This window comes from Vombatus ursinus, unplaced genomic scaffold (genome assembly GCF_900497805.2).
Source record: "Vombatus ursinus unplaced genomic scaffold, bare-nosed wombat genome assembly UNPS02009062.1, whole genome shotgun sequence".
NCBI classification, from domain to species: Eukaryota; Metazoa; Chordata; class Mammalia; order Diprotodontia; family Vombatidae; genus Vombatus; species Vombatus ursinus.
This window is the reverse complement of record NW_020948840.1, coordinates 8,667,681-8,692,774: the sequence shown is the minus strand read 5'-3', so window position 1 is coordinate 8,692,774 and position 25,094 is coordinate 8,667,681.

The window sequence follows — 25,094 nt, the reverse complement described above, 5'->3', positions numbered from 1 at the left end:
CCTGCTTCAATAGCAGCTTTCTGTGGTCAGAAATCTTTTCAGGGTTGTGCTCACTTTTTAAAGTTGAAGTCTCCTCCTGGGGCATTGGCAGCACTGTCCCAAGAAGTTGGGAACCAAGGGCCTGGTCACTGGCTTTCTTCACTAGGGCCTCAGGTGCTTGAAGTTTGCTCATTGTTCTGAGGTGGCCAGGATTAGTCACATCTGTTGTGCTGGGATTCCAGGACTGGCAATTTGCCTTCTGCACTGGAGCTGGAGGCCTCACAGCTAGATTTCTGTGCTACTAGCCTGGTGAGCCAGGATTTAGGGTCTTCAGGTGCTGATCTGTTTTGTGGCTAAGAGCCTTCCATTGGTTTTCTTGGACACTGTCTGAACTTAGCTGTGCTTTTACTCATGTGCGACAGACCTTTCCTGAAGTCTTTCTAAGTTTTCGTAAGCTGCAAAATTATTTCACTCCATCATTTTGCAGGTTCTATCACTCCAGAACCTGTTTAGAGACTTGACTTAATGTTGTTTCCAAGGGAAACTGAGGAGAGATCAAGAAACCTCCTGGCTTCTCTCTGCCATCTTGGCTCTGCCATAGGCCAACTTTCACAGTCAAATATTACGACTGGAAAAACCATAGCTTTGACTATACAGACCTTTGGTGGCAGTGATCGTTGAGCCCAAGAATATAAAATCTGATATTGTTCTCATTTCCTCTCCTATTTGCCAGGAAGTTATAGGACCAGTTGCCAAGATCTTAGGTTTTCTGTTTTGTTTTGACTTTTAATTAAGCTTCAGGTCAGCTTTTACACTCTCTTTTTTCACTCTAATGAAGAGTTTTCTTAATTTCTCTTCACTTTCTGCCATCAGAATTGTATCATCTGCATATCTGAGATTGTTTATATTTCTCTTGGGAACCTTAATTCTGGCCTTTGATTCAGTCAGCCTGTCATCTTATTATGATTTGTTCTGCTTATAAGTTGAATAAATAACGGGACAATATAGAGCCTTGTCATACTCCTTTGCTTTCTCCACACCCTATGAAATGTGATGAACATTCTGGACCATGTGATGATAGACTATATCATGGGGTTATATGTCATGTCATGTGATAGATATGTCATGACACAAATAGCCTCACTTCATTATATGATTAACTTATCACATCACGTGATATGCATGTTATGTGATGGGGCACACTAACATGCTACAGAATATGGTGAGCTTGTTTTTCTCACATCGTGACATACTACATCTTTTGATGAAGATTTTACCTCTTGTGATGACACATTATATTATATGATGGCATGCTACATCACACAACAGAAATGTTATAGCATGTGACTGGCTGGTATGTCATGTGATGACACATTGTGTCATGTGACAGGCATGCCATACCATGCAATGGGAACACTATGCCACATGGTGAGCATGATACATCATATGATGAACATGGCATGCTATGACTGAATGACCGAATAACAACAACAACAACCTCCAGTGGATTAAGGCAAACAAAGGTTAAGTGACTTGCTCAGGGTCACACAGCTAGTGAATGTCTGAGGCCAAATTTGAACTCAAGTCTTCCTGATTAGCATTCTATCCACTGAGCTACCTAGCTGCCTATATTACAGCATATCATATAATATTCTATTATATCATATTGCATTATATTGTTACACTATGTTATGTCATATTACAATGCTATTTTGTGTTGTGTGAAATGAAAAATCATTTCATATTATATCATATCTATCATAACATAGCATAGTATATCAGTTATAGTATTATATAATAGCATCACATCAGGGATATTCAATTTAACCCTCTAGATAAATCCAACCTGGCCAGCGTGGGTTTAAGTGCTTGGCACTGCTTTTTAAAGGCATGAGCAGCAAAAGTGACAGATCATCCTAAACATTTATATTTTTAGACTAAGTGCCTTTTTGTTTCCAGAATGAATATTGCATTATAGAGTCTGTCCTATATTTGCATGCACCAGTGAGCAAATGAGGTTGATATTGAGCTAATGGATTAAGGAGGGTGCCACCTTTTGGACAGTACAGATATTATATTTCCTTGTTGGATAATTAATAGAAAGGCAAACATTCATGCTATGGCTTGAGGAATGTAGCATACAAGCCACTTTGAACTTCTATCAGTCCTGTAGTATACTAAGAATCATATCATTGAGTTACAGATGTATCATATTGGTAACTCCTGTACAAACTTTAAAGCACTAGATACCTGTCAGCTATTATTGTTAGTACAAAATTAACACCTCCTAGAATGTGAGAAAGGGAAAAATCAGGCATATGAAACATTTATGGGGTCATTAGACTTCGAGCTGTAAAGGATTTTAGAGATAATCTAGTCTAATCCCTGCATTGAACAGAATAGGAAACCATGGCTCCCCCAAAGTAAGTGATTTATCCAAGCTCACACAACTAGTAAATTGAAGAGTTAGGATTCAGACCCAGGATGTACAATTTCAAATTTAATGCTTTTTCCCATTAACATAAATAGCTCGGGAAGGTACTTGACTAGCATGCATGAAGCAAATGGAAAAATAAAGTTAAATTTTAATCTAAGTTCAAGATGCATTCTTATGGAATATAATTAAACTTATGCATATAAAAAGATCCTTAGATGGTTTAGGAAAATTAAGAGATGAGTAGCATGATTTAATAACTAGAAGGCTAGCATTGAAGTTGAGACCTGGGTTTGAGGCCTGCTTCTAACCTACTAGTTATATAACCTTAGTAAAGTTACTTTAACAATAGATAATTCTCTAAAACCATAACTTGCAGAATAGCTGACAATTTTATTTGATGGAGAAGATTTCTGTGCTGAAAATTCCCCACAATAATGAAATCACACATACAAGCACAGGATTTCTCCCTTCCTTTATCCACTTCTGTCTGCATCCTTCATTTTGTGTCATTCATATCAGACCTTCTTTACCTCCACTTTTGTCCCAGGTCATACCCTCCACCTACCTTACCTCATAAAGACATCTGACTTCTAAAATGAATACATTAAAAGGCAACCTTAAAAAAAAAAACTTCAGAGATCCTAGAAAATTTAAACCTTTTTTACTAGAAGTAAAGAAAGATGAAGAAAAGTCACTTTTTCTGGCTTTCTGGTTATGACAACCAATTCATACTGGCATATGATAACTACATACCCTGAATTTTTTGAGGATAAGCTTCCATGACATGTGTGTTTATACAGTGCTGAGGAGAGTATGCATTCTTATAAAATGTTAAATCAAATAACATCATTCCCCATCTTGACATGGTCCATCTTGGTGCTTAGCTACTTTGTCCTCTCATATTTCAGGTTCACAGTAACCCTGCTAAGCAGAAGGGGAAAACAAAACCCAGTTTTTCGGGCAATGACTGTCTTGTCAGTACATCTGGATTCGGAGTGTAGAGAAATCTAGAGGAGTTGGATCTGAGTCCTTGTTCTGTTACGTCCTGTGAGATCTTGAGCAAATCATTTATGCTTATGGCTTTATTTTCATCATCTATAAAAATGAGGAGGTTGGACTATTTTGTCTCTAATATCCCTTTCAGCTCTAAAGTTTGTGATCAGGTGACTTTTGGAGGGAAGTTCTCTGTAGGTTAACAAGTGGAGAAAGACATGTCTCTTTTCCTTTCATGACAGCAACACTCTAGGCCACTCACTCTATTTGGACATTGACTGGATTGGATCATGGGAACTTGTTAGGAGGTAGAGCTTGTAGAATGGAAAGAATAGAGCCAGAGTATAGTTAAAGTAGTTTTGCTACAGTGAACATAATATTCTGATTTTGAGTCAGAGGACCTGGGTTTGAGTCATAGTCATACCACTTATTACTTGTGTCAACTTGGATAAGCCACTTAGATTTGGGGGCCTAAATGTCCTCATTTATAAACATAAGAAGGTTGGACCAGATGATCTTTTAATATATCTTCCATTTCTCGGTGTATAATCTTATGATCTTTCAAAGTCAGTTTCTTTGCACAAAGATTGTGTATTCCCAGGAAGCATGCACGTTATATTCCAGAAGTGACTTGAACATAACACTAACTATTTTGGAGATTCTAACTCAGCAGGAGAATCAAGGTTTCCCCCTGACACATTCTCTTACTGGGGGGTGGAAATGCTATGTCCAGGGAAGCAAGAAAGGGGAGAACTCATAGGATTTGTTTCTCTGTCTCCAACAGTCAAATTCTCTGGTTTGTAGTTAACTATCTATCAGAGTAAGTTCTCTCCTAGAACACTGAGTATCGTCACACTTCTTAACTTTAATTTTGTCATTTTTACACTCACTGTGTTAAGCAATTGTCTGCAGATTTAAAGAACTCTTTTTAAAAAAAAGTAAAGACAAAATTTGTATTTCTGTTCTGGATGCAGGTTTACATGTTATGACTGATGAAATACTAATTGGTATTATCACGCTGAGTCAAATCACTCAACTTGACTACCAGTTAAGGCATATAAATGCAGGTTGCATTGAATTTGGAAGGAGTAATGAAAAAAATATAAACCCCACCACTTCCGTCATTTTAATTTTTTTTCTCTTATAAAGAAGTGTTCCAATCACCATGAGGTCACTTAAGAGTAAATATATATATATATATATATATATATATATATATATATATATATATATATATATTCTCAAGTAATGAATTTAAATAAGTATTCTGTCAGCCTCCAGTTGTTACCTAAACCAATTTCAGAAAGTGCATCTGTGGATGGAATTGCAAATGAATCAGCTGGCTACTGCTCATGGCACTTGTGTGATGAAGGACCATCTATGGTAATTATTTTTCTTTCCTCTTGGCCCCTCCTGAGGAAAAAGGGATGGAACTGGTCTATTAAGGAAAACCAGAGTTCTGCAGACCACACATATTTTAAAATTAGCTAATTGATATCTCATTAACATTACAAGTTTGTGAGGTCATCTTATGATAATGAACTTTTAAAATGAAGTTCATTTCCAATTTTGAATTGAATATTTCAAGTGAGAAAACTCAAAAATTAATTTTGAATATCTTCTTGGTCAAAAGATCTTACATCTGTTTTTCTGTACATTAATAAGAGTCTGGAAATTAGATAAAATGGAGAAAGTTACTCAACTACAGCAGATTATCCAAAGCTGATTATGGTGAATCTTAATGGTATTATAAAAGCTGGTCAGATGATGTCAAGAAATTTTGAGTGATACTTTAGCTTCAGGAAATATTATTCCTAGAACTTGTGCTCATGCACATGCACACACACACACAGCACCCCCACATATATATACATATGTATGTATGTATGTATGTATGTATGTATAAGCAATATTGTTTCTGAGACAAAAACAGCAGCAACCATAGGTTTGAGTAGGACATGCTCAGTAGTCAAACAGGATAATTCTAATTCTTTGCCACCACTAAAAGAGCTACTATAAATATTTTTGTACAAATAGGTCCTTTTACCTTTTCTTTTATCTCTTGGGAATACAAACCTAGTAGTAGATTGCTGGGTCAAAAACTATGAACAGATCTATAGCCTTTGGGGCATAATTCCAAATTGTTCTTTGAATGGTTGGATTGTTCAAATTTCCACCAACACTCCATTAATGTTCTAATTTTTCCAAATCCTTCCAGTATTTGTTTTTTTTCCTTTTCTGTCATGTTAGTCAATCTGACAGATGAGAGGTGGATTCTCAGAGTTGTTATAATTTACATTTCTCTAATTAGTAATGATTTGGAGCATTTTTTCATGTGACTATTGATAATTTTAATTTCTTCATCTGAAAACTGCCTGTTCATATCCTTCAACTATTTATCAACTGGGAAATGGCTCTTATTTTTATAAATTTGACTCCGTGCCCTATATATTTGAAAAAATGAGGCCTTTATCAGAGAAACTTGCTGCAAAAAAAAAAATTCCTACTTGCCTGTTTTCCTTCTAATCTTGGTTTTATTAGTATTGTTTGTACCAAAGCCTTTTAATTTCATGTCATTAAAGTTACCAATTTTGTTTCCTATAATCTTCTATATCTATTGTTTGGTCATAAACATCTCCCTTTTCCATGGATATTAGGGATAATATTTTTTCCTTGCTCCCCTAATTTACTTATGATATCGCCCTTTATGTCTAAATCATTTATGCATTTTGAACTTATCTTGATATATTAGATGAGATAATGGTCCATGCATAGTTTCTGCCATTATTGTTTTCAGAGCAATTTTGTAAAATACTGAGTTCTTACTCCAAAAGTTTGGATCTTTGGGTTTATAAAAAAAACTACATTACTATGGTCTTTTGCTACTGTGTACTGTGTACCTAATCTATTCCAGTAATTTACCATTGTAGTTGTTAGCCAGTATCAGATTGTTTTCATTGTTAACATTTTGTAAAATAGTTTGAAATCTGGAATTTTTAGGTTGCAATTCTTCACATCTTTTTCATTGATTCCCTTGATACTTTTTTTTTTACCTTTTATTCTTCCAGATGAATTTGGTTATTATTTTTCCTAGTTTTATCAATTCAGTAGTTTGATTGCTATGGCACTGAATAAGTAAATTAACTTGGATAGAATTGTCACTTTGGGTAGAATTGTTCTCAGTCTACACATGAGCAATTAATATTTTACCAGTTGTTTTGATCTGTCTTTATCTTTGTGAAAAGTGTTTTCTATTTGTGTTCAAAATCCCTGGATTTGTCTTGGCAGGTAGACTTCTAAGTATTTTATATTGTCTGCAGTTATTTTAATGGAATTTCTTTTTTCTATTTCTTGCTGATGGGTTTTGTTAACAGTATATAGAAATGCTGATAATTTATGTGGGTTTATTTTACATCCTGCCACTTTGCTGAATTAATTAATTGTTTCAATTAGTTTTTTAGTTGATTCATTAAAGTGCTCTCAATATACTATTGTATCATTTGCAAAGAGTAATAATTGTGTTGCCTCATTGCCTATTTTTATTTTTTCAATTTGTTTTTCTTGTCTTCGTACTGTAACTAACATTTCTAACATAGTACTAAATAATAGTGTTGATAATGGACATTTGTGCTTCACTCCTGATCTTACTGGAAAGGCTGCAAGTTTATCCCCTTTACAGATAATGTTTGCTCTTGGTTTTAGAAAAGGTTACATTGATTCCTGCATTTTCTAGTGTTTTTAATAGGAATGAGCATTGTATTTTATCAAAAGTTTTTTCTGCATATGTTGACATAATCATATGACTTTTCTTGCTTTTGTTAATGATATCATCAATTATGTTGATAGCCTTCCAATATTGAATCATCCTTGCATTGCCAGTATAAGTCCCACCTGGTCATTGTGTATGATATACATGAAATATTGCTGTGGTCTCCTTGTTAGTATTTTATTTAAAATTTTTGCATTGATATTAAGGAAATTGGTCCATAGTTTTTTGTTTTTTTTTCTCCCTTCTTACTCTCCCTGGTTTAGGTATCAAAGGCATATTTGTGCCAGAAAAAGAATTTGGTAGAACTCCTCCTTTACCTATTCTTTTTTCAAATGCTTTATATAGTATTGGGATGAATTACTCATTGACAGAATTCACTTTATGTGATAAAATCCACTTCTGAATCCATCTGATTTTGGGGATTTTTTCCTTAGGGAGCTTGTTGATGGTTTTTTAATTTCTTTTACTGACAGTTATTGAAGTATTCTATTTCCCCTTATGTTAATCTGGGGAGGGTTTTTTTTGTAAATATTCATCCATTTCATTTATGTTGTCAGTTTTATTGTCATATAATCAAGCAAACTATACACTTACCATTGCTTTAATTTCATCTTATTTATGTTACATTTGTAATTTTTATTTTTATACTAGTAATTTATTTTTTTCTTTCTTATTAGAATCAAATTAACCAATGATTTATCTATTTTTAATAAAACCAGTACTAATCTTATTTACTAGTTCAATTCATTTTTGTACATTCAATATAATCAATCTCTTCTTTGATTTTCAGGATTTCCATTTTGGTGTTTAATTGGAGATTTTTTTCCAGTTGCATACCCAGTTCATTGATCTGCTCTTTCTTTTATTGATGTATGCATTTAAATATATAAAATTTCCCATAAGTACTGTTTTTGATATTGTATGTGAAATGCTTTGCAAACATTAAGAAATTATGTAAATTGAAGCAATGATAATAATAACAATGATGATGATGATGATGATGATAGCAAGGGAAAGAGAAGAAGAAAGCGAGAGAGTAGTAAAACCTAGAAGGGCCTGAGCAGTGAGAGGACCAGCAAAGGGCATGGGGGCATAAAGGTAAAATCATGACCAATGTACAATAGAATTAAATTTATACTATAAACTTTAAGCTCTTTTGATCAGCACAGTATTTTCTGAATCTCTAACTCCTTCCTGTCTATTCAAATCACCATTCTTAAAAATTTATAAAGTTCTTGCATTTGATTTTGAAACAGTGTATTGAAATTGTGTTGGTTTCTGCTTCTTGATAAATTTTATTGAGATTTACTGATAAGACTTTATTTCTTCTGAGTTGCTATGCCTAACATTTAGGTAAGAAGCCTTCTCCAGATAGATAATCTAAATGTCCAGACTAGAAGAAAAGGAATATGTATGGTGTGTGTGTTTATGAAATATATTATTTTCCCCACCTAGTTATTGTTTTTCCTTCTAAAAATAATACCCGTGGGGACAGCTAGGTGGTGCAGTGGATAGAGCATGGGCCCTGGAGTCAGAAGGGTCTGAGTTCAAATTCAGCCTCAGACACTTGACACTTAGTAGTTGTGTGACCCTGGGCAAGTCACTTAATCCCATTGCCTAGCCAAAAACAAAAAATAAAAATAATGCCCATTTAAAAATAGGTAAACATAATAATTTAAGAAAACTGTAATTATTAAATATTCTCTAGAGCAAAATTTAAGGAAATACTAACCCACTGATACTAACAATTTGAATAAGCTATTTTTCTCACTTCTATTCTAAATCCCTGCTCAATCTGATCCATGCCTTTTTTCTTGAATCCTAAACAGAGAACTGACTTTGTAAATTATATTGAATATTGTTAGAGAATTCTTGTAGCTTATACATAGATTGAGATATACATCCTTGAAACTTCAAAGTTTCCCTGTGTCAGAATTCAGTGCTGAAATCTGTTTTCTAATCCCCACTCTAATTATAGTAAACTTTTGTAATGAATGCAGAACTGGGATAACAACAAAAAAACAAAGGTAGAGACAAATAGGCCTTCCTCAGGATTGAAAAGCCTAACATGTACAGGTTGATGGTAGGAACTTTTCTTTTCAATAATTTATAAAATTTCTGAAGGAGGGACTTCCAGGAAGATTTCCAGGTTTATGAGTGCCACTTAACTCTTACAGGTAGTACAATTGATTGAAACAGATTACAGAAAGATCTTAAGAGTCTGTGTGAGTAGAGAGAAAAGCAGCAGGTGAGTTTGAAGATGGAAAAGTGCTGGTAGTACATTTAGTGATAAATAATTCAAATTTTAGCTAGAGAATGAAGGGCTATGGCCACCCAAGTATTCTGCTTCAATAACAAAAGCTTGTTCAAAGTGATTTGGAGATATTGTAAGGGATCTAAATTTCAGAACCTTCAAGCAAAGCCTGAGGGTCAAATAGTAGCAATATTAAAACTGCAGGTCCCCAGAACATTAGTGAAAGTCAGGCATCAAAAAAATTACGATGCTCATCCAATTCAGTCGAGTTTATGGATATAGAGAAAATTAATATGATAGAAAGAAGCACATAGGCCAAAGTATGAAAGCCAAAGCAATTGTGAAGAAGTAGAGATAAGGTAAAGTAGTGAATGGTACAGTGGACTTTGAGTCAAGAAGAACTGGGTTCAAATCCTGCTTCAGGCACTTAATTGCTGTATGATACTGGATAAATCACTTAGTCTCTCTGTACCCTAGTTTTCTTATATGTAAAATGAGGGGATTTATGTGACCTCAAAGATCCTTTTCAGCTATAAACTTATTATCTATGATCCTCCAAAATCTACAACACTCATGGGGGAAATAGAGAAAGACAAAGATAAAAAAAAAAAACTTAGAGAAGCTGATGGTCACATGTCAATGATAGTTCTGTGCTTATGATGTTTTCTAATTTGAGCTTATCTAGGGATTGTGCTTCAACCCTTTGCCACAAAAGCAACTTCTGATCTCTTCAAAGGTTTTCATCTATATGTGAAATGTTTTTGTCAAAGAAACAAAAATTCTTTCAGTAGATTGGTGGCAAGGTGAGAGATGGGGAGAGAGTCCAGACTACCAGAGTGTTTTGTTTGGGTCCACTGTCTGGATAATTTGAGATGTGTATTTAGGGTGGGAATCTCATCATCCTCAAAGCACACCTTCAAGGTACAGGGGCAGGGGGGCTGGCTTCAGGAACTCTGTTAATTCTGAAACATGGACTATGAAGAACTGATAACTGCTGCAAAAAATGTCATAAAAATATAATTGTCATAATGATAAAATTAATATCATCAGTAATGTCACTGTAAACACACAAATGAATTATGTTCCCTTACATTAAAAAAAAATGTGGCATATTTGTGCCTGCCATGCTACATAAAGTTTTAATCAATGCTCCCTTGAGAATCAGAAAGGAATGCAAGAGTTACTGAATCCAATTTATAAGAAAACAGTAATTCATATGACATCATCTATCATGTACTCAACAAATGTTCATCTATATTCTACTCAAAGGTCTCCAAGGATGGGATACTCACTTCTTCCTGAGGCTGCCTATTCTACTTGTGGATAGATTTAATTGTTAGAAAGTGTTTTTTGTTGGTTTGTTTTGCATCTTATCTGCTTTATTCATTATATTTTACATCACATCTTAATTTGCCTTTCTGCAACTTTCATTCTTTGCTAATCGTGTTGACCTTTGAGACCAAAAACAATAAACTGGAACCTCTTCAATATGAAAATCATTAAAAATAATTGAAGACAACACCCCTGTTCTTCCTAATCCTGCCCAATTCATTCCACTAGTTTCATATGGCATTCAACAAATTCGCAATCCACTTAAGTAACCATGATCTAGCCTACATTTCTCTTTCATCTTTTTAGAAATAGCTCTACTAAAGGCTTAGTCAGCAAGGATAAAAAAATTCCCTTCTCTCTTTAGGAAGGTGACAAGCTATGGGTACAGAAACATTGCCTGCACTGTCAGGTGTGGCTACTGGGTTGGTTGACTTTGATCAACCATTTATCTTTTATAGAGGAGCATCCTATATGTAGTTAGAAAATGGTCATTATAAAAACAGTTAAAAATTAAATAAATTTAGGTAACAATATACACAGCAGTCTCCTCATTTGGAGGTCCATCACTCTGTCAAAGAAGGAAAGGGGGTTAGTCTGGTTTTATCTAAGCTTGATCAAGCCCTGTTATCATTTTGTGATTGTGACAGTATTTTCTAGCTGTTTACTCATCATTCTTTTACTAATATGTTCTACAATTTTTATAGTAATTGAAGTTTTCAGGCTCAAGTATCTACCCTCTCTCTATCATTACTTTAAATTGAAACATTTTCCTTTCTTCAATTCCAAGTATCTTTCCCTTTCTTCACGATTTTCATGTCAATGATAGTCACTCAGTCATCTCATCTATGATTTCTTCCAAAACATGAGAATATAGGTCATCTGGAGTTGAAGATTTGAAGTAATCAACTGAAACTACAGTATGTGCTCTTTCACCGTCTTCTTATATATCTTGGGCAGCAACTCTCAATTAGTCATTTTTGATCTCTCTTTTAAAATTCAAAGACCAGTCTCCTCAAAGAAAACAGAAACAAAATAAATGTTCTGAAACCCTGCCTTCTCTCTGAAACCCTGCCTTCTCTCCAGCATTAATTTTCATTGTTCTATTTGACCTAAAAATGTTTTTTTTTTATCTCTTGTTTGATTATCCATTTTTACCCAATATGAATTTAGACAGACAGATAGATACATAGATAGATAGATACCTAGATAGGTACATAGATAGATTGATAGATAGATAGATAGATAGATAGATAGATAGATAGATAGATAGATAGATGGATAGATAGAATGTTTGCCACTAGATTATCCTACCAATCTAACCTCTTTCTCAGCTTTAGGTCTCATAGCATTTTTCGTAGAAGGCTGTAATCACCCTTTTATTTATTCTGTTTTGGCCACTCTTCTGTATGTCATTTTGAAATTTATGACATTTCAATTCAGCTGAACTGAATTTGGGGGCAGGTGGTGGCATAGGGGATTGAACTCAAGGTCTGCAGTCAGGAAGACATGAGTTTAAACCCAAGATCAGACACTGGGCAAGTCAATCAACTTCTGTCTTCCTCAGTTATTTCAGCTATAAAAAGAGAACAACAACAACAACAATAATAATAATAGCACCTATGTCTCAGGATTTTTTGTGAGGATCAAATGAGATATTTGTAAAAAATAGTGCTTAACACAGTCCCTGGCACATAGTACACATTATATAAATGCTTATTCCCTTCTTCATTTCTGTGAGTTCCAGTCTCAGTAGATAGCTTCCCTTTTCCTCCTCACTAAAATTATTTCTTTTTCTGTCTCTATGTTTTCATTATTAAAAGCATTTCATTTGTCCTGGCATGATTCCTTGTGTAAAATTATTGTTTTCTTCTTCTCTAGCACAGATTTTACAATGAAGTGGACATTATCCGACTCCACAGCTGATCCAGACTCTGATAATTTGCACCTGAGCAACCAATCCCTCTTTGTTGGTGAGAATTAAATCCAGAATGGAAGTTCCACTATTGTTCAGTTGTTTTACTTGTGTCTGATTCTTCATGACCCAATTTGTGATTTTCTTGACAAAGAAACTGTAGTGGTTTGCCACTTCCTTCTCCAGGTAATTTTACACATGAGGAAACTGAGGCAAACAAGGTGAAATGATTTGCCCAGTATCACAAAGCTAGTGTCTGAGATTATATGTGATCTCAGGTCCTCCTGACCTCAGGGCCCATGCTCTATTCACTGTGCCACTTAGCTGCCCTATTCCATTCTATCCCTCCATTAGTCCCTCCATATTTTGAAGGGTGAAATTATCATCAAGGCAAGTCTAAAAATTACTATTTGAAAAGTTATTGGCAAAAAGAAAATGCCAGTTAATCAATCAATCCAAAATTTTTTAATCCTATGTCTCCCTATCTCACCTAGGTTGGAATTGCAATGGCTATTCACAGTCCTTATCTCATTTCTAATCAGCACAGAAACTTTGGCCTGTTCTGTTTCTGGCCTGGGTTTTTCCTCACCTCCTTAGGCAGTCTGGTGGCCCCTTGGGCTTAGCATATTGGTGCTAGATTTAGTCTGGACACCAATTTGCATTAGTCCTACTGAAGCTCAGAACTCCTGAACTCAAGCATTCTACCATCTTCAGTATTCCTAATAGCAATGATTAGAGGCATTTGCCACCATGGCCATGTCCACAATTATTTTTTAATCATCTACTGTATTCCAGGTATTCTACATATAGACAGAATGAATGAAACAATCTCTACTTGCAATTATGTTAAATTCTAACTCAGGAAATGGAAAGCACAAATATAAGCATTTATAAAAAAAAGTGAATAAGCATAAATAAATGCAAATAGCTAAATAAAAGTCACTAACAAGCATTTATTAAGCACCTACTATGTTCTTGGATCTGTGCTAAAAATTTGAGAAAGGCTTTAGCTGTTAGTGTATCAGGAAAAGCTTTGTATTGAAGTTGATACTTCAGTTACATCTGGCAGGAAAAGAGAAATGCTTTGAGATGGGAGAGAGGAAAGAGTGCATCCCAAGTATGGGAGACAGAAGGTGTAAAGACATGGAATTGGAAGATAGTGTGTTGTGAGAGAAGGCCAATTTGGCTGATTTACAGATGGAGGGATAACAAGTGATATAAAATGATGCTGGAAAGATAAATCAGGGCAAGGTTGTGAAGGCCTATAAAAGCTAAACAGAAGAATTTATATTTGTTTCTAGGGGCAATGGGGAGCAATGCATTTATTGACCGGAAGTATGACATGGTCAGATTTATACTTAAGGGAAATAACTTTGGTAGGAATGTGGAAGATGAGCTGAAGTAGGAAAAGACTAAATCAGTGAAATTAATTAGAGGGCTTTTACAATAATCTAGGTGAGAGATGATTAGGTGAAATAAGACAGTGGTCTGAGTAGTGAGAAGTGGTCAGATGCAAAAAATGTATGGAGTTAGAAATAAAAAGATTTGGCAACTGATTGGATATGTGGGTCAAACTGAGACTAGAAGGATGGAGATGAACTTCAGAAACAAGGGAGTTTGGATGAGATAATTTTAGTCCCCCATCATTACTATGTCATTTCTCTGTGGCAGACTAATGTTTAATTCCCTAATTTATGATATGTTTCTTTATTCTCCTTGGGTAGTCTTTAGTATTCTGCAAAGACAAAATAGCTTCAGTTAGATCTCCCCCCAAATGTTTTCTGCTGTGATCCATTGCTTTCCTCACATGATTGTATCTTCCTAACACACAAGGAAGATCACTTGTCTTTTTACCTTTTGAATAAAGTATAGTTTTCCAGAGCCAAATACTAGACATGAGTTTCATCCCACCAAATATCAGTGATACTTATGAATCATTGGACTTTAGAATTCAATGCAGGGACCTTAGAGACCACAGGGTTAAATTCACTTCCTTTTGTTAAAATTGCTACTTCATCTTGCAATAAACTTCTCAGTAGATGAATGGTTCATCTTCCTTCTTGATTATAGCCCACTCCTACCGGTAGATAGCTTTGTGAAAACATATAGGCTGTTTTTTTTTCAGTTTCAGGATTTTTTTATTTTAATTATAATACTGCCAGTAAATATAGTCTTACCAATAGCCATCAAGTTCTGACTTTAAGAAAAGCCAAAATTCAAAAATTAAATCTTATTCTCAGGATCTATTTAATTAAACATCTTTTGATTTCCCAGACCACCTTTCTTGTCTTCCCCCAACCCCCTACACTCTTTTCCTATCAAGTCCTTGCCTTTGATGAGTAATAATGAAGAAAAACAGAATAGAACTGTAGCATATTTGTGAAAAAACAACTAAAATAAAATAATTGAAGATATGAGAGGGGCTTTTTTATCAATAGAGACTAAAAGGATTGGAATACAAACTTCTAAGGAAAAGCTGACAAGGGTCTAAGTTCTGGCCTTGCCAATCACTAGCTGAGTTATTTACACAAATCGTTTCAGTTTTCTGTGCCTTAGTTCATTCATCTGTAATCTAAAAGAGTTGGACTAGATTATCCCTAAGGTCTCTTCTAGCTCTAACATCTTGACATCCTGAGTCCTTCCCTAGGTTTCAATATTGCCTGAATATGCTAATGCATCATGTAGGTGGTCTATTTGTCATCCCTCACTTCTACAACCTGACTGGCCAAATTCCTTTTCCAGTTATATATCTGCCTTATAACATACTTTGTACCTATTCTGTGCCATATGTCATTGGTCTGAATGTGTTACAGTCTACTCACACCAACCATGTTCCTCTCCATTAGTCTTTGTATGACCTGCAACTTAATTCTTCAAGTGTTGTGCTATTCCATGATTCATGGACATATGGAATCAGTGGATGACCATTGATGCTAAAAAGATGGGTCCTTATTTTAGAAAGGAACCTTAGGTAATGAAAAGCACTGAACAATTTCCCCAAGTAGATAATTTTCTCTCTCTCTCTCTCTCTCTCTCTCTCTCTCTCTCTCTCTCTCTCTCTGTCTCTTATTCAGTTAAATTTAAGATCTATCTCATTATCAGTTCTCAAAGTCTGCCTAAGATATTTGCACTGATAGACTGGTTCCATCAGTATCTAACCCACTACATATCATCATTTGGGAAAAAAAGTGAGCATTCCTCATCCACTTGTTTTTTTCCTGTGCTGATTGTTAATCTAAAATAATTTGCATCAGGAAGGATTTTAATTGGTAGTCTCTGCAAAGTTCCAGGGCTTGATGTAATCATATAACATCATCCACAAATGAAAGACAGCTAGGTGGAATAATAAATTGAGTGCTTGAGTTGGGGTAAGAAAGATCTAAATTTTAATCTTCCCTCAGGTTTTCCTTGTATGACTCAGGGCAAGTCATTTGATTTTTCTGTGCCTCATCTGTAAAATGAGATAATTGCACTTGATGTCCTCTGAGGTCCTATATAGCTCTAACCCTTTGATACTCTTGATTGTATTAGAAGCCTCTGGAGAGTCTCACAATCCATAGGGAATAATATAGCTGCTGCATATAGAAAGCATTCAGAAAGTTTTGGTCAACTGATTACATTGTGGAATGCTAACCATTCTAGACAATTAGTGTCCATACAAGAGGGAAAAATCACAAGATAAATTATATAATAAATTTGGAGTCAGAGGCTACATAATTATCTGATGAAGTTTCAGAGTTTAGAAACAAAATGTATACAAAAAGACACTATGACATTCCACATGTGACAAACCTATTACAGCCTTTAAAAAAATGGGAATCTTTAGTGAATACTGTCTATGATGATATCAAACAATATTGGTGAATGTCTTCCTGTTCTTCTCATTGCTTAATGTTAACAATCAGAGGATAATAGGACAAGTATTACTGTTATTACCTTCAGAAGAATTTTATGTGATTTTGAGAGGTCATGGAAAGCAGGTAATATAAGTATTATTACCATGCCCCCTGACATACATCATTTTGCAGATGACAATACTAAGGTTGTCAGTGGTTAAATAATTTACCCAATGCAATATAATGCTGCTGTAATAAGAAAGACAGAGCAGTTGAGCAGTGAAATTTAACGTGAACAACTTCCATTAATAGTACTGAGGAGAGCATCAGTTTCTCTCCCAAGCTGAAGCTTTCTACAGTCAGAACATTAATAGTCATGAGAAGGAAGGTCTCTTTGCCAGCATTTACACATTGACCCATTAAACTGTTTCAAAGCTGATAATTCTTGAAGGAGGGACAAAGGGAATAAAAAGAGATAAGTAAGGCCTCTTTGTAGGAGGCAAGGGAGGCTGTGGAAGTACAGTGATTGTCAGCAGCTTCCCCTATGTGTTGATGTTTCTGTTACTTTGTGCTATATGTTTTCTTGGGCATTTATTGTTTTTTGTTTCAAGACATTACTACCATGCTGCTCAAATGGTTGGGCAGAAAAGCACTGAAAGCTTTGAATAATGCCATATTCCATGTCAAAATGTCAACAACAGGTGTATGATTGTTGACACCTCCTAAGCCCATTTCCTCTTCTCTAGTGAAAAAGCTATAGGACCTTGACATATAGCAGGCACACTGCGAATACCTCAACTAAAACTAATGTGTTGTGACTTGAAGTGTCTGGAACTTTTGACTGCTCCATGCTATACTTTATTTGATAAAAGGAAGCACTTTTTTTTTAATCTAACAAGCAGAACTTATCAAAGCTCATGTAACAGGAGCAGAGAAAGCTAAATGTAAGTAAATAGAACTTGGATGTACCTAGGAATGATGAAGTCATAAGTTGTTGACACTTAAGACTAACTTTCAGGTTGCTCACAGTGGATGGCAACTCTACCTGTCTAACAATATGTCCCCTGGGGCCATCATTAGCTAGTTATTATCAGGATATAGGCTACAAATCTTCTGCACTAATGTCTACGTAGAACTAGAATGTTTATTTGCCTATCTATGGCTTTTCCTTGGAAAAGCTGGACTAACCTTCTGGGCTTATTGGCTAAAAGCCCCCTCATCCACTCCTCTCATGGTAAAGCTCAAACATGAAATGGCAAAGGATTCTTGTTTGTTATACTATGGTTCATAACCACAGCATGAACTCCCTTAACTTTTCTTTCCAATGGGGACATGCATGTCCTGTCAGTCAGTTTCTAAGCTAGTCAAACTCATCTTCCCATCAGGCACTTTGAAATTAGCATATAATTGTTTCACTGTTGATACCCTGACGTTTAATAGCCTGGCCCTGTAACATAGACCTCTGTCAGGGATCACTTTTTTTTTTCCCTAAATGATCTTGAAGTTGCAATGTTTCCCATTTATATCAGGCTTATTTTTTCAAAACAAATTTAAATGGAACCTAAGATTTTTAAATTGTATAAAATGTTTTTTCCCCTACTGGACTACTGTTAGAGCAGCTAACTTATGGTAGGACCTAGCATTGACCTTTTCAATCATTAGGATATATATACTTAAGTTCACTGCATATATGCTCTATGTGATATGCTTTATCACTTATTTTTAATCATGAGTTTCATTAAAATCTTTCCTTGACCATTCTAGACCACTGTGGGTCTACCTCTTTACATGTCTTGAAGTACTTACCATGTATAACTCTCTTCTAGCCCTTAGTATTTACTACTTTATTAGTTCTCTCTCTCTCTCTCTCTCTCTCTCTCTCTCCCTCTCCCTCCCTTTCTCTCTGTCTTTATCTCTTCTTCCCTCTTCTCTCTTTCTCTTTCTCTCCAACCTCCTAATTCCCTTTTGCTCCAGTCCCTCCCCCATCACACACACACACACACACAAACACACACACACACACACGCACGCACACACACCACACACAGAGTTCAGTCCTTCACAAATTTGTGATTTGGGCACAACATCAATGTCTTTTTTTGAACTTCCTCCACTAAAGCAGATAACAACATCTATATAAATTAGTAGACTGACATCCAGAATTCTTGGTGCCCAGAAATCATCATCTTGCACATTACCTAGTGCTAAGCCTAACTGATTTTGGCTAGTTTAGTCCTCAGACAGTATTTGATTCCCTCTGCTTGACTAGGAATAAAAGGAATGCTCTAGAGCCCTGGGACAGCTGAACCCTTAGGAATGATGATAAACTAACTGACCTCCTAAATGATTAACCATATTCTCACCCCATCACACCCTCCTCATCCTAGTGATTCTAAACTTCTATACTATCCCTCTCTGATAGCTCCTTCACTCCCATTCTCATCTACCCATCCTCATTAACCTCCTACTCCAAAGCTACCAGACCCTTCTGTTGTAATCTTTATAATACTTCCTCCATATTTTATCCTTAATACTTTATTTTTCTTTTTTACTCCCTCCATCTTCCTGCACTCACTGAAATCTTCCCCCCTCCCAATGATAGAGCTTCCTTGCCCACCCTTTCTAGCACTGACTGCACCTTTAATTATATCTCTGACCCAATTGTCATGGTAGAAGAGTCAGAATACACCTTGATTCCCAGTTCTCCTTCTACTACAATCACTCAGTAACCTATTTTCCTTTGAAGTTCATCCAATCCATGTTTACCACCCAATCAAGATTCTGGTAGCTGTTATATATCTACATCCAGGACACCCTCCTTCTTTCATCAATGAGTTCAGTGCCTGGCTCACAGTTCTCCTTCTCTCCCCAAATTCTGACATTCATATTGATGCTCCCTCAAACACCCACTCAACTTATTTTTCCCACAACCTATTCCTGTAGCTCACTTCAGCCACACAGAGATGATTTTGTGTTCTTGAACTAGTTCAAACTGGCTTGCTAGAACCAATTATTAAATTTTCAGTATGAGCATTTATACATTGGAAATCAATAAATACTATAAATCAGGGCTTGATTTATTACTTTGTGGATTTTTTAAAAGTAAAAAGTGATGGAGAGAATATTAATAATGCAGATTAATTTTAGAGGTGTTTCATGACTATATTTATTTTTCCGGAGAACTGGTTGTTAGCATTTTCCAACACACCACTGATCATAAGTGTTACACTTCTAAGATCATGAAATATAAAATTCCTTTATCTGACAATAAACTCTTGTCATTCCACCTTACTCTCTGCTTTGCAAATCTTAATCCTGTTCTTCATAGTTACCATGAACTCTAACACCTTGACCTCTCAATTCTTTCCCAGGTCACCACCTCTGTTCTGACTTCACTCTTCTCCATTCCCCCTCTTGAATCCCTGGTATATACAATTCTACACTGCTCTTTTTTCAAGTCCTTTGCTCTTTATCTCATAGCTTTCTTGCCCTGCAAAGCCTCAACCATCCACTGCCTTTGCTCTTACTCATGTGCTACTGAAGAACACTTTAAGTCATGCAACCATGCTGCCAGATCCACTATAGGTTTATATTACATGTGAAAACAGGGAGCTTATTGAGGCAAGGTAATATTTTTAAATTTTCTAATGGATTCACTATCACACTCACCACAGCACCTTCTCCAATCTTTTTTGCCCTCTACTCACCCTCTTAGCTGAGATCCTTCCCTCTTATTTCCTGAAAAACTTAATACCATTCACTGAGAGCTCCCTCTTCTCTCTTACTCATCTCACATCACTCAGAGGCTTTCCCTCACTAATTCTTCACTCCTGTCTCACATTAAGAGGTAGCCCTTCTCCTTGCCAAGTAAAATACACTTACATGCACAAATGATCACAAATTTATCCCTTCTTCTCAATCCAAATGTTTCTATTGTCTTACTAATCATCAATACCTCCCTGTCTACTGGTTGTTTTATTGATGCCCTCAACATTCCCATATGTCCACCCTCCTGACAAAATCTTCACCTGATCTACCCGTCACCACTAGCTTTTATCCCTTATCTGTTCTCTCTTTTGCAGATAAAGTCCTTGAGAAGATTACCCATAATTGCTGATTCCATTTCCTTTCCTGTTATTCTTAAATCTCTGCTGTCTCGGTCCTGACATCATCATTCCATTGAAATAGGTTTCTCTAGAGTTCACAATGATCTCTTAGTTGTCCAATAAAATGGCCTTTTCTCAATGCTCATATGCTCATCCTTCTTAACCTCGCTACAGGCTTGTCTATAGTTGATCAACCTTTTCTCCCTAGTTTTTCACTCTTTGACACTGTTCTCTTCTAGTCTTCCTCCTACATATTGGACCACTCCATTTCAATCAAAGATATGTCCATAGCTTCTTCTCTTCTCTTTCTACACCATTTTGCTTGATGACCTCATCAGTTGCTCTGTATTTAATTATTTAGTTATTATCACCATCCTCATGATTCTCATGACTCTTTATCTTCTCCTAACTCCTCTCCTTACCTCCAGCTTCACATCTCCAATTCTGTGTTGGACATCTTGGACTAGATGTCCCTTAGAGACACTTCAAACTCAAAATTACCAAAGCTGAATTCATTATCTTCTATACTCCCCAAAGAAGATACTCCCCCCTTTCTAACTTTCTTATTACTATCAAGGGCACCACCATCCTCACAGTATCTCAAGTTTACAATCTAGTCATCATCCTCAACCCCTCACTCTTTAGCCACCCACATCTAATAAAATGCCAGGTTCTTTGTTTTCCTTTTTATTAATTTATTTTGATTTATCAACAATCACTTCCATAAGCTTTTGAGTTTTAAATTTTTCTTCCCCTCCCTCCCCATATCCCTCCCCAAGATAGCACACAATCTGATATAGGCTATACATATATATTCCTATTAAACATATTTTCACATTAGTCATATTGTAAGGAAGAATTAGAACCAATAGGAGGAACCACAAGAAAGAAGAAACAAAACAAAACAGAAGGAAAAAAACAGCAAAAAGCATGCTTTGATCGGCATGCAAACTCCATAGTTCTTTCTTTGGATGTAGGTAGCATTTTCCAACATGAGACTTTTAAAGATGTCTTATATCCTTGCTTTGCTGAGAAGGGATGAGTCTATCAAAGTTAGTCATCGCACAACGTGGCTGTTACTGTGTACAATGTTCTCCTGGTTCTGCTCATTTCACTCAGCATCAGTCCATACAAGTCTTTCCAGGTTTTTCTGAAGTTCATTTGCTCATCACTTCTTATAGCACAATAGTATTCCATTACATTCACACATCACAACTTCTTCATCCATTCCCCAGTTGATGGGCATCCCCTCAATTTCCAATTCTTTGCCACCACAAAAAGAGCTGCTATAAATATTTTTGTACATGTGGATCCTTTTCCCATTTTTATGACCTCTTTGGGATACAGCCTTAGAAGTGCTATTGCTGGATCAAAGGGTATGCACATTTTATAGCCCTTTGGGCATAGTTCCAAATTGCTCTCCAAAATGGTTGGATCATTTCACAACTCCACCAATAATTCATTAGTGTTCTAATTTTCCCACAACTTCTCCAACATTTGTCATTTACCTGTTTTGTCATGTTGGCCAATCTGATAGGTGTGATGTGGTACCTCAGAGTTGTTTTGATTTGCATTTCTCTAATCAATAGTAAAAATACCAGGTTCTTTCAATTATATCCTGGTAATATAGTCTGTCTAGCTCTACCCTTTTTTCTCTCCTCCAACACTTCTGCAACTTTGTTGCAGGCCCTCATTACTTAATGCCAAATTACTGAAGTAGCCTTCCCATCAATCTCCCTGTCTCAGTTCTCTCCTCGCTTTAGTGGTGCCTAATAAATGATTGTTGACCTACTTGACTCAGTGGACCCAGACTGGATGCTTTTATAGCTTGATAAGACTTTCATTTCCTAGAACTTAAATGTCACTGGTATAGCTCATGAGAATCCATAGTAGACTAGATAATCAAAGAACTGCTGAAACAAAGAGAAGTAAAATACATACATATACTTATGTGTGTGTATGTGCACATTACAGCTTTCAAATTGATCTTCCCAAATCACAAGTCTGACTATATCATCCTACACACACACACACACACACACACACACACACACACACACTCACACACTATCTCTCTGTCTCTCTGTCTCTCTCTCTGTCTCTCTCTGTCTCTCTCTGTCTCTCTCTCTCTCTCTCTCTCCTTCTCTCTCTCTCTCAAAAAAAAACCCTCTAGTGGCTTCTTATTACCTCCACAATTAAATATAAAATCCTCTGTTTGGCTTTTAAGGCCCTTTACAACCTGGCCTGCTCCTACTTTTACAGTCATATTCTTTACTCATTTCTACATTCTTTATAATCCTGTAACACTGGATTCCATATTATACTCCATCTCCTGACTCCAGACATTTCTGTCTTCCATACCTGGAACTCTGTCCTTCTTCATTTCCATCCTTTACATTCCCTTGGCTTCTTTCAGGTCTCAGATAAACTGCTACCTTATGTAAGAAGCTTTTCCTAATACCCTTTAATGCTAATGTCTTTCCTCTATGTATCTAGTTATCCTTTATGTATCCAGTTTGTGATTTCCTTATGAGCAGGAACTAGATTTTACCTTTCTTTGCATCTGTGGCACTCAACACAGTGCCTAGTATATTTCTGGTGCCTAATAAATCTAATAAATGATTGTTGACCTGACCTGACTCAGTGGTCCTGGACTGGATGCTTTTGTAGCTTGATAAAGCTTCCACCTCCCAGAGCTTAAATGTCACTGGCATAGCTCATGAGAATCCATAGTAAACTAGATAATCAAAGAACTCATGAAACAAAGGGAAGGAAAAGTATATGTGCATATATTTATGCGTGTATGTATGTGCATGTCACAGTCCCTAACCTTAGGAAGCTTGTAATAACTGGATAACTGGAAAGATAGTGTGTGTGTGTGTGTGTGTGTGTGCTTCTGTGTGTGTGCTTCTGTGTGTAAAACAGTTCCTTATACCTTGTATAGTTTGAAAGCTCTTGGAGATCAGGAACTGTATTATATACTTTTTTTTTAATCTTCCACAGCACCTAGCAGAGCACCCGCATTTAGATGTCCCTCAGAAAGTATTAGTCACTTGATTATATTATTAGCTACTTTAGACAATCAAAATAGAATCTGAATCAGTGAAAAATATTACATAAATGTTAGAATAAATATGTTGGCATTGGTCACATGATGACCTGAGCTTAGAGATTAAGAATTTGAGGTCTGCAGTTGGCAAGCATGATTCAGGTCGTCTCCCATTAGTTTCTGTTTGATATGGAATGAAATGAGACACTTGTAAATCATTCAAAAGTTAACAAAAAGAAGTTCACTTAGCCATAACATAGAATGGATATCCAACAGGGATACTATAGTACTTAGCTTGAGTAAATGTGATTCACTCATCTTCAAAAATTCTGGAGACCAAATCGATATAGTTACATCCCTTTATACCCTTAGGGAGACAGAATGACAACAAGTTACCAGGAAGTTGGACCAACAAACATGTGGTTTAAACTTTAGTCTCCCTTGGTCAATAAAAACCTGAGGGCAGCTTCATTTCCTTTCAGGGGAAGAACTAGCCTAATGTTGTGGGAGAATACCAGTGGTGACCTGTGAATCCAAGTAAAAATTATTGTTGGTGCCTTTTCTCCTAGCCAGACAGACAAATCTGTGGGCACTGGGGGATGTGAGGAGAGAAAAACTAGCCAAAATAGCCTGGCCATGGAAGCTTCTCACACAAGGCCTGGGACTGATACCTGGGGATATGTTCCAAGGCAGGTAGCAGGGATGAGAGAGGAGTGGGGAAAAAGAGACAAACTGGCCATTGAGTCATTATGACCATGGACCAGGATTCTGGAGTCTTCCGACATGCCATCAGAGCCTGGGACATGAAACTAACTCCTGAGTCTCCAAGCAAGGGTGGGACTATAGATGTGCTATTTAAATTTTAAACTGGAATCACATCCCATAAAACTCACACTAAGAATACAGCCATTCAATTATGTCCTGTAACTTAGGGCACTGATACTTTACAACTTGCTGTCTTGAGCCACTGCAGAGGTCCTTGAGGAACACAGCACTCAATACCCAGAAGAAGCCATTTCAAAACCTCATAGGGAGATATTTTGACTCAAAAGAGAAATTTTTACTCAAAAAGTCTCCATCATTCTCTCAAGAAGTGCACAAAAATTGATTCTGATGCAAAGTTCCAATTCAGGAAGTAAGGCCAGGAAAATGGGTTAAAAATACATTGAATACTAATAAAGAAATAATATGCATCCTAGAATAGACAAGACATGAACCCAGAAGAAAAGATTAATGCTACAAGAAGAAGAAGAAGAAGAAGAAGAAGAAGAAGAAGAAGAAGAAGAAGAAGAAGAAGAAGAAGAAGAAGAAGAAGAAGAAGAAGAAATGGAAGGGAGGAAGGAAGAAAGAAAGAAAGAGAAAGAAAGAAAGAAAAGGAAAGATAGAAAGAAAGAAAGAGAAAGAAAGAAAGAAAGAAAGAAAGAAAG